Source organism: Arachis ipaensis, chromosome B3 (assembly GCF_059453495.1).
Source record: "Arachis ipaensis isolate K30076 ecotype BB chromosome B3, ASM5945349v1, whole genome shotgun sequence".
Lineage (NCBI taxonomy): Eukaryota > Viridiplantae > Streptophyta > Magnoliopsida > Fabales > Fabaceae > Arachis > Arachis ipaensis.
Window position 1 is genome coordinate 97,011,016 of NC_142438.1, and position 10,018 is coordinate 97,021,033.

Consider the following 10,018-nt stretch of genomic DNA (forward strand, 5'->3'; position numbering starts at 1 on the left):
TAAACGCCAGCCAGGGTACCTGGCTGGGCGTTAAACGCCCAAAAAAGGTAGCATTTTGGGCGTTAAACGCCAGAATGGATGCCATTCTGGGCGTTTAACGCCAGAAGGACACTAGAGGGAAGATTTTGTTTTTAATTCAAATCTTTTTCAAATATTCATAATTTTTCAAAATCAAATCCTTTTCAAATCATATCTTTTCAATCATATCCTTTCAAAATCAATTTCTTTCCATTTTTTTATTTATTATTATTTTCGAAAATTCTTGTTACAACTAGTGATTTAATTCAAAATTTTCAAGTTGTTACTTGCCTATTAAGAAAGGATCAAATTTTAAATTCTAGAATCATATCTTCTAATTTTTTGTTAGTCAAGTAATCAACTTTAATTTTAAAACTTTCTTCTTTTAAATTTGATTCTCAATCATATCTTCTCAATCATATCTTTTCAATCACATCTTTTTTAAAATTAAGTTTCAATCATATCTTTTTTATTTTTAATTTCAAAATCTTTTTCAAAAATCACTTAATTTCTTTCCCAATCTTAGTTTTCGAAAATCAATTACCAAATTTTCAAAATTTCTTTTAATTATTTCAAAATCTTTTACTTTAATTTCAAAAATTCTTCCCCTCTTCTCACACCCTTCTATTTAAGGACTAACACTCCTCCTCAATATGCAATTCGAACTCTATCTCCCTTGATAAGTTCGAATTCTCTCTTCTCTACGTCCTCCTTCTATTCTTCTTTTCCTCTGACACCTCAAGGAATCTCTATACCGTGACATAGAGGATTCCATATTTTCTTCTTCTCTTTTTTCATATGAGCAGGAGTAAGGACAAGGGCATTCTTGTTGAAGCTGATCCTGAACCTGAAAGGACCTTGAAGAGAAAGCTAAGAGAAGCTAAAGTACAACTCTCTATAGAGAACCTAACAGAACTTTTCAAACAAGAAGAAGCCATGGCAGTCGAAAATAACAATAATGCAAGGAAGGTGCTTGGTGACTTTACTGCACCTACTCCTGACTTCTATGGGAGAAGCATTTCAATCCCTGCCATTGGAGCAAACAACTTTGAGCTTAAGCCTCAATTAGTTTCTCTAATGCAACAGAATTGCAAGTTTCATGGACTTCCATTGGAAGATCCTCATTAGTTCTTAGCTGAATTCTTCCAAATCTGTGACATTGTCAAGACCAATGGGGTTGATCCCGAGGTCTACAAGCTTATGCTTTTTCCCTTTGCTGTAAGAGACAGAGCTAGAACATGGTTGGATTCACAACCTAAAGAAAGCCTGAACTCTTGGGAAAAGCTAGTCAATGCCTTTTTGGCAAAATTCTTTCCACCTCAAAAATTGAGCAAGCTTAGAGTGGAAGTCCAAACCTTCAGACAGAAGGAAGGTGAATCCTTCTATGAAGCTTGGGAAAGATACAAGCAATTGATCAGAAGGTGTCCTTATGACATGCTTTCAGAATGGAGCATCATAGGTATTTTCTATGATGGTCTATCTGAACTATCCAAGATGTCATTGGACAACTCTGCTGAAGGATCTCTTCATCTAAAGAAGACGCCTGCAGAAGCTCAGGAACTCATTGAAATGGTTGCAAATAACCAATTCATGTACACTTCTGAAAGGGATCCTGTGAATAATGGGACAACTCAGAAGAAAGGAGTTCTTGAGATTGACACTCTGAATGCCATATTGGCTCAAAATAAAATATTGACTCAACAAGTCAATATGATTTCTCAGAGTCTGTCTGGAATTCAAGCAGCAACAGGCAATACCAAAGAAGCTTCATCTGAAGAAGAAGCTTATGATCCTGAGAACCCAGCAATGGAAGAGGTGAATTACATGGGAGAACCCTATGGAAACACCTATAATCCTTCATGGAGAAATCATCCAAACCTCTCATGGAAGGATCAACAGAGGCCTCAACAAGGCTTCAACAATAATAATGGTGGAAGAAATAGGTTTAGCAATAGCAAGCCCTTTCCATCATCTTCTCAGCAACAGACAGAGAATTCTAAGCAGAGCCACTCTGACTTAGCAACCATAGTCTCTGATCTAATTAAAACCACTCAAAGTTTCATGACTGAAACAAGGTCCTCCATTAGAAATTTGGAGGCACAAGTGGGTCAGCTGAGTAAGAAAGTTACTAAACTCCCTTCTAGTACTCTTCCAAGCAATACATAAGATAATCCAAAAGAAGAGTGCAAGGCCATCACCATAACCCACACGTCCGAACCTGGAGGGGAGGAAGAGGCAATGATCTCCACTGAGGAAGACCTCAATGGACGTTCACTGGCCTCCATGGAGTTCCCTAATGAGAAACCATGGGAATCTGAGGCTCACATTGAGACCATAGAGATTCCATTGAATTTACTTCTACCATTCATGAGCTCTGATAAATATTCTTCCTCTGAAGAGGATGAAGATGTTATTGAAGAGCAAGTTGCTAAGTACCTTGGAGCAATCATGAAGCTGAATGCCAAGTTATTTGGTAATGAGACTTGGGAGGATGAACCCCCCTTGCTCACCAAAGAACTGGATGACTTGACTAGACAGCGATTACCTCAAAAGAGACAGGATCCTGGAAAGTTCTCAATACCTTGTACTATAGGCACCATGACCTTTGAAAAAGCTCTGTGTGACCTAGGGTCAAGCATAAACCTCATGCCTCTCTCTGTAATGGAGAAACTAGGAATTTTTGAGGTTCAAGCTGCAAGAATCTCATTAGAGACGGCAGACAATTCAAGGAAACAAGCTTATGGACTTGTAGAGGATGTCTTGGTAAAGGTTGAAGACCATTACATCCCTGCTGATTTCATAATCCTAGAGACTGAAAAGTGTATGGATGAATCTATCATCCTTGGCAGACCCTTCCTAGCCACAGCAAAAGCTGTGATTGATGTTGACAGAGGAGAATTGGTCCTTCAAGTGAATAAGGACTCCCTTGTGTTTAAAGCTCAAGGATCTCCCTCTGTAATAATGGAGAAGAAGCATGAAAAGCTTCTCTCAATGCAGAGTCAAACAGAGCCCTCACATTTAAACTCTAAGTTTGGTGTTGGGAGGCCATGCTCTGAGTATCTGTGAGGCTCCATGAGAGCCCACTGTCAAGCTACTGACATTAAAGAAGCGCTTGTTGGGAGGCAACCCAATCTTACTTATCTATGTTATATTTCTATTTTCCATTGTTATTTTATGTTTTCTGTAGGTTGATGATCATGTGAAGTCACAAAAACAACTAAAAAAGCAAAAACAGAATGAAAAACAGTATAAAAAATAGAACACCTTGGAGAAGAAACTTACTGGCATTTAAAAGCCAGTAAAGGTAGCAGAATGGGTGTTAAACGCCCAGTCTGGCATCATTCTGGGTGTTTAACGCCAGAAAGGGGCACAGAGCTGGCGTTTAACGCCAGAAAAGGGTAAGAAGCTAGCGTTAAACGCTAGAAATGGGCAGCAACCTGGCGTTTAACGCCAGGATTGATAGAGAAGGGCATTTTGTATGCCACTTGGTGCAGGGATGAAAAATCCTTGACACCTCAGGATCTGTGGACCCCACAGGATCCCCACCAACCTCAACTCACTCTCTCTCTTCTTCACACCTTTTCATAATACTCTTCCCTAAATACCCTTCACCAATCAACTCAATACCTCTTCCCCAAAAAAACCCCTCCCCTATCAAATCCTACCCTCTTCTCCATCAACCCTTCACCAATCCACATCCATCCATCATAAAATCCTACCTACCTCACCTTTCAAATTCAAACCAATTTCCCTTCCAAACCCACCCTATATGGCCGAACCCTAACCCTCTCTCCACCCCTATATAAACCCATCTTCACTCCTTCATTTTCACACAACATAAAAACTACTTCTCCCCCTTGGCCGAAACACCAACCCACCCCACCTCCTCTATTTCTTCTTCTTCTACTCTCTTCTTACTTCTTTTGCTCGAGGACGGGCAAATCTTCTAAGTTTGGTGTGGTAAAAGCATTGCTTTTTGTTTTTCCATAACCATTTATGGCACTAAAGGCCGGAGAAACCTCTAGAAAGAGGAAAGGGAAGGCAAAAGCTTCCACCTCCGAGTCATGGAAGATGGAGAGATTCATCTCAAAGGTGCATCAAGACCACTTCTATGAAGTTGTGCCCAAGAAGAAGGTGATCCCCGAGGTCCCTTTCAAACTCAAAAAGGGTGAATATCCAGAGATCCGACATGAGATTCGAAGAAGAGGTTGGAAAGTTCTCACCAATCCCATTCAACAAGTCGAAATCTTAATGGTTCAAGAGTTCTATGCCAATGCATGGATCACCAAGAACCATGATTAAAGTGTGAACCTGGACCCTAAGAATTAGCTTACAATGGTCCGAGGGAAATACTTAGATTTCAGTCTAGAAAATGTAAGGTTGGCATCCAATTTGCCTATGATGCAAGGAGATGCACACCCCTACACTAGAAGGGTTAACTTTGATCAAAGGTTGGACCAAGTCCTCATAGATATTTGTGAAGAGGGCGCTCAATGGAAGAGAGATTCAAGAGGGAAGCCGGTTCAACTAAGAAGGCATGACCTCAAGCCCGTGGCTAGGGGATGGTTGGAGTTTATCCAACGCTCAATCAACCCCACTAGCAACCGGTCTGAAGTTACTATAGACCGAGCTATCATGATTCATAGCATCATGATTAGAGAGGAAGTAGAAGTTCATGAGGTTATATCCCAAGAACTCTACAAGGTGGCGGACAAGTCCTTTACTTTGGCAAGGTTAGCCTTCCCTCATCTTATTTGTCACCTTTGCAATTCAGCTGGAATTGACAAAGAAGAGGACATCCTCATTGATGAGGACAAGCCCATCACTAAGAAAAGAATGGAGCAAACAAGAGACCCCACTCATGGACAAGAGTATGAGGGAATTCCTCATCATGAAATCCTTGAGATGCCTCAAGGGATGCATTTTGCTCCACAAGATTATTGGGAGCAAATTAACACCTCCCTAGGAGAATTAAGTTCCAATATGGGACAACTAAGGATGGAGCACCAAGAGCATTCCATCCTCCTCCATGAAATTAGAGAAGACCAAAAAGTCATGAGGGAGGAGCAACAAAGGCAAGGAAGAGACATTGAGGAGCTCAAGCACTCCATAAGATTTTCAAGAGGAAGAACAAGCCGCCATCACTAAGGTGGACCCGTTCTTTAATTTCCTTGTTCTTTATTTTCTATTTTTTGAATTTTTATGCTTTATGTTTATCTATGATTGTGTCTTTATTACATGATCATTAGTGTCTTAGTGTCTATGCCTTAAAGTTATGAATGTCCTATGAATCCATCACCTTTCTTAAATGAAAAATGCTCTTAATTGAAAAAGAAAAAGAAGTACATGAATTTCGGATTTTAAAACAGTTTAATTATTTTGATGTGGTGGCAATAATTCTTGTCTTCTGAATGAATGCTTGAACAGTGCATATTTTTAAATTTGTTGTTTATGAATGTTAAAATTGTTGGCTCTTGAAAGAATGATGGAAAAAGGAGAAATGTTATTTGATGATCTGAAAAATCATAAAATTGATTCTTGAAGCAAGAAAAAGCAGTGAAAAGCTTGCAGAAAAAAATATATATGCGAAAAAAAAGAGAAAGAAAAAGAAAAAGCAACCAGAAAAAGCCAATAGCCCTTTAAATCAAAAGGCAAGGGTAAAATAAAAAGGATCCAAGGCTTTGAGCATCAGTGGATAGGAGGGCCCACAGGAATAAAATCCTGGCCTAAGCGTCTAAACCAAGCTGTCCCTAGCCATGTGCTTGTGGCGTGAAGGTGTCAAGTGAAAACTTGAGACTGAGCAGTTAAAGTCATGGTCCAAAGCAAAAAGAGTGTGCTTAAGAGCTCTGGACACCTCTAATTGGGGACTCTAGCAAAGCTAAGTCACAATCTGAAAAGGTTCACCCAGTTATGTGTCTGTGGCATTTATGTATCCAGTGGTAATACTGGAAAACAAAATGTTTAGGGTCACGGCCAAGACTCATAAAGTAGCTGTGTTCAAGAATCAACATACTTAACTAGGAGAATCAATAACACTATCTGAATTCTGAGTTCCTATAGATGCCAATCATTCTGAACTTCAAAAGGATAAAGTGAGATGCCAAAACTGTTCAGAAGCAAAAAGCTAAAAGCCCCGCTCATCTAATTAAGACTGATCTTCATAGATGTTTTTGGAATTCATTGTATATTCAATTCTTTTTATCCTATTTGATTTTCAGTTGCTTGGGGACAAGTAACAATTCAAGTTTGGTATTGTGATGAGTGGATAATTTATACGCTTTTTGGCATTGTTTTTAGTATCTTTTTAGTATATTTTAATTAGTTTTTATTATATTTTTATTAGTTTTTAAATAAAAATCACATTTCTGGACTTTACTATGAGTTTGTCTGTTTTTCTGTGATTTCAGGTATTTTCTGGCAGAAATTGAGGGACCTGAGCGAAAATCTGATTTAGAGGCTGAAAAAGGACTGCAGATGCTGTTGGATTCTGACCTCCCTGCACTCGAAGTGGATTTTCTGGAGCTACAAGAGCCCAAATGGCGCGCTCTCAATTGCGTTGGAAAGTAGACATCCAGGGCTTTCCAAAAATATATAATAGTCCATACTTTGCCCGAGTTTAGATGACACAAACTGGCGTTCAACGCCAGCTCTCTGTCTTATTTTGGAGTTAAACGCCAGAAACAGGTTGCAAAGCAGAGTTAAACGCTAGAAACAAGTTACAAACTGGCGTTTAACTCCAAGGAAGACCTCTGCATGTGAAAGCTTCAATGCTCAGCCCAAGCACACACCAAGTGGGCCCGGAAGTAAATTTCTGCATCATTTACTCATTTCTGTAACCCTAGTAACTAGTTTAGTATAAATAGAACTTTTTACTATCATGTTAAGGATCCGATCTTTGATTAGTCTTCTGCTATCTTAGAAATTTATGGGGGCTGGCCATTCGGCCATGCCTGGACCTTGTACTTATGTATTTTCAACGGTAGAGTTTCTACACACCATAGATTAAGGTGTTGAGCTCTGCTGTTCCTCATGAATTAATGCAAAGTACTATTGTTTTCTTATTCAATTCAAGCTTATTCCTATTCTAAGATATTCTCTTGCACTTCAACATGATGAATATGATGATCCGTGATACTCATCACTATTCTCAACCTATAAACGCGTGCCTGACAACCACTTCGGTTCTACCTTGGATTGAGCGTTTATCTCTTAGCCTCCTGATCTAAGATCAGAGTCTTCGTGGTATAGGCTAGAATTATTGGCAGCCATTCTTGAGATCCGGAAAGTCTAAACCTTGTCTGTGGTATTCTGAGTAGGATATGGGAAGGGATGGCTGTGACGAGCTTCAAACTCGCGAGTGCTGGGCGTAGTGACAGACGCAAAAGGATTACTGAATCCTATTCCAGTATGATCGAGAACCGACAGATGATTAGCTGTGCGGTGACAACGCATCTTGGACCATTTTCACTGAGAGGACGGGAAGTAGCCATTGACAATGGTGATGCCCTACATAAAGTTTGCCATGGAAAGGAGTAGGAATGATTGGATGAAGACAGTAGGAAAGCAGAGGCTCAGGAGGAACAAAAGCATCTCTATACGCTTATCTGAAATTCTCACCAATGAATTACATAAGTATCTCTATCCTATTTTATATTTTAATTATATTTTAATTATCAATTCACTATAACCATTTGAATCTGCCTGACTGAGATTTGCAAGATGACCATAGCTTGCTTCAAGCCGACAATCTCCGTGGGATCGACCCTTACTGACGTAAGGTTTATTACTTGGACGACCCAGTGCACTTGCTGGTTAGTTGTGCGAAGTTGTGACAAAGAACTAAGATTATGAATGTGCGTATTAAGTTTTTAGTGCCGTTACCAAGGAATGAACGATCACAATTTCGTACACCAAGTTTTTGGCGCCGTTGCCGGGGATTGTTCGAGTTTGGACAACTGACGGTTCATCTTGTTGCTCAGATTAGGTAATTTTATTTTAATTTTATGCTCTTTATTTCTTATTTTTGTAAAATACAAAAAATTTTTTCTTCTTTTTCATTTTTTCCAAAATAATTTTCGAAAAATACCAAAAAAAAATTAATAAAATCATAAAAACAAAAAATTATTATGTTTCTTGTTTGAGTCTTGTGTCAAATTTTAAGTTTGGTGTCAATTGCATCTTTTTAATTTTTCTTAAAATTTTTGAAAACTCATGCATTTGTTCTTCATGATCTTCAAGTTGTTCTTGATGATTTTCCTTGTTTGATCTATAATTTTTCTTGTTTTGTGTCTTTTCTTGTTTTCATATGCATTCTTGAATTATTAGTGTCTAGAGAATAAAAATTTTTAAGTTTGGTGTCTTGCATGTTTTTATTTTCTAAAAAAATTTCAAAAATATGTTCTTGATGTTCATCTTGACATTCAAAGTGTTCTTGGTGTTCATCTTGACATTCAAAGTGTTCTTGCATGCATTGTGTGTTTTGATTCACAATTTTCATGTTTTGAGTCTTTTTGTTGTTTTTCTCTTTTTTCATTAAAAATTCAAAAATAAAAAAAAAATTACTTTCCTTATTTCACTCATAAATTTTTGAAAATTTGAGTTGACTTTTTCAAAACTTTTTAGAATTTAATTGTTTCTTATGAGTTAAGTCAAATTTTCAATTTAAAAATTCTATCTTTATCAAATCTTTTTCAAAAATCAAATCTTCTTCATTTTTCTTTTATGATTTTCGAAAATTTCAAAATAATTTTCAAAAATCTTTTTCTTATTTTTGTTTCATATTTTTGAATTCATTGCTAACCTTTAATATTTCAATTCAAAAATTTCAAGTTTGTGACTTTCCTATCAAGAAAAATTCAATCTTTAAATCTTAAAATCATATCTTTTTGTTTCTTGTTAGTCAAGTAATCAACTTTAATTTTCAAAATCAAATCTTTTTAAATTTCTTTTTCAAATCTTTTTCAAAATAAGTTTCAATCACATCTTTTTCAAAATCAATTTTAAAATCTTTTCCAACTTCTTATTTTTTCAAAATTTATTTTCAAATCTTTTTCAATTAATCTTATCTTGTTTGATTCTTATCTTTTTCAAAACTACCTAACTAATTTTCTCTCTCTAATTTTCGAAAATCACTAACCTCTTTTTCAAAATTTATTTTCATTAACTAATTATTTTAAATTTTAATCTTAATTTTATTCCTTTTCATATTTTCGAATTTTAAATTTAATTTTAAATTAAAAACAAAAACAAAAACATTTTTATTTTATTTTAATTAATTTTTGAATTCTCTCCCCTCATCTCTTTCTAATTATTTTATTTATCTACTAACACTTATCTTCTTCTTAAAAATTTGAACCCTCTCCTTCTTTCTGTGTTCGAATTCTTTTTCTTCTCTTCTACTCATATAAGGAATCTCTATACTGTGACATAGAGGATTTCATATTTTCTTTTCTGTTCTCTTCTTTTTCATATGAGCAGGAACAAGGACAAGAACATTCTTGTTGAAGCTGATCCTGAACCTGAAAGGACCCTGAAGAGGAAGCTAAGAGAAGCTAAAGCACAACTCTCTGGAGAAAATCTGACAGAAATTTTCGAAAAAGAAGGAGACATGGCCGAAAATAATAACAATGTAAGGAAGATGCTTGGTGACTTTACTGCACCAAATTCCAATTTACATGGAAGAAGCATCTCAATCCCTACCATTGGAGTAAACAATTTTGAGCTAAAGCCTCAATTAGTTTCTTTGATGTAACAAAATTGCAAGTTTTATGGACTTCCATCAGAATATCCTTTTCAGTTCTTAACTGAATTCTTGCAGATCTGTAATACTGTTAAGACCAATGGGGTTGACTCCGAGGTCTACAGGCTTATGCTTTTCCCGTTTGCTGTAAGAGACAGAGCTAGAATATGGTTGGACTCTCAATCTAAAGATAGCCTGAACTCTTGGGATAAGCTGGTCACGGCTTTCTTAGCCAAGTTCTTTCCTCCTCAAAAGCTTAGC

At 36.9% G+C, this 10,018-nt stretch overlaps 1 non-coding gene across 1 annotated transcript; it reads right to left on the bottom strand.

Moving 5' to 3' along the window:
- Positions 1-1,350: 1,350 nt before the first annotated feature.
- LOC148571694 (small nucleolar RNA R71) lies at positions 1,351-1,458 on the bottom strand. Its single transcript, XR_015880374.1, has one exon. It is a non-coding gene; the product is annotated as a small nucleolar RNA R71 (small nucleolar RNA).
- Between the last annotated feature and the right edge of the window lie 8,560 nt (positions 1,459-10,018).